We start from the raw sequence: 510 nt of genomic DNA on the forward strand, positions 1-510 counted from the left end.
GCGCTACTAAGTAACAAGTGCTGGGATTTTACACAAAAAGTAGTATTTCTAGTGATATATATATATATTGTCTTCTCATGGGTACGCTATTAAAATATTTCAATGCAAAGTCTGGGTTCATTAGTTGAGAAGAACCTGTTAGCAGTGGGGAGTTAACAACATGGGGCAAACTATTCCATGCATGAGTGTAGAGATGCAGATCTTCTTTGTATCCTGATAACTACAACTTTTTGCATCCTGTGTGCTGTTGGTGAGACTGAACATTGGGTTTCGTGGCAATCACAATGATGCTGCTATCTTGGTGAGCTGTATATTTGACATTCGCTTTTAAGAATAGCATTAGCACCAGTGGGTTCTAGGTCTGTATACAGTACATGCTTCACAGTACAGCGCAATTTTATCAGACCATCATCTATTTGCATGACCTGTGGTTTCAATGCAAAAAAGAGGGAGAGAGAGTGGTGAAGGGAGGAAGAGAGAGAGGGAGGGAGAGAGTAAGATAGTTTCTCT

Source organism: Lepisosteus platostomus, chromosome 6, assembly GCF_059453375.1.
Source record: "Lepisosteus platostomus isolate fLepPlt1 chromosome 6, fLepPlt1.hap1, whole genome shotgun sequence".
Taxonomy (NCBI): domain Eukaryota; kingdom Metazoa; phylum Chordata; class Actinopteri; order Semionotiformes; family Lepisosteidae; genus Lepisosteus; species Lepisosteus platostomus.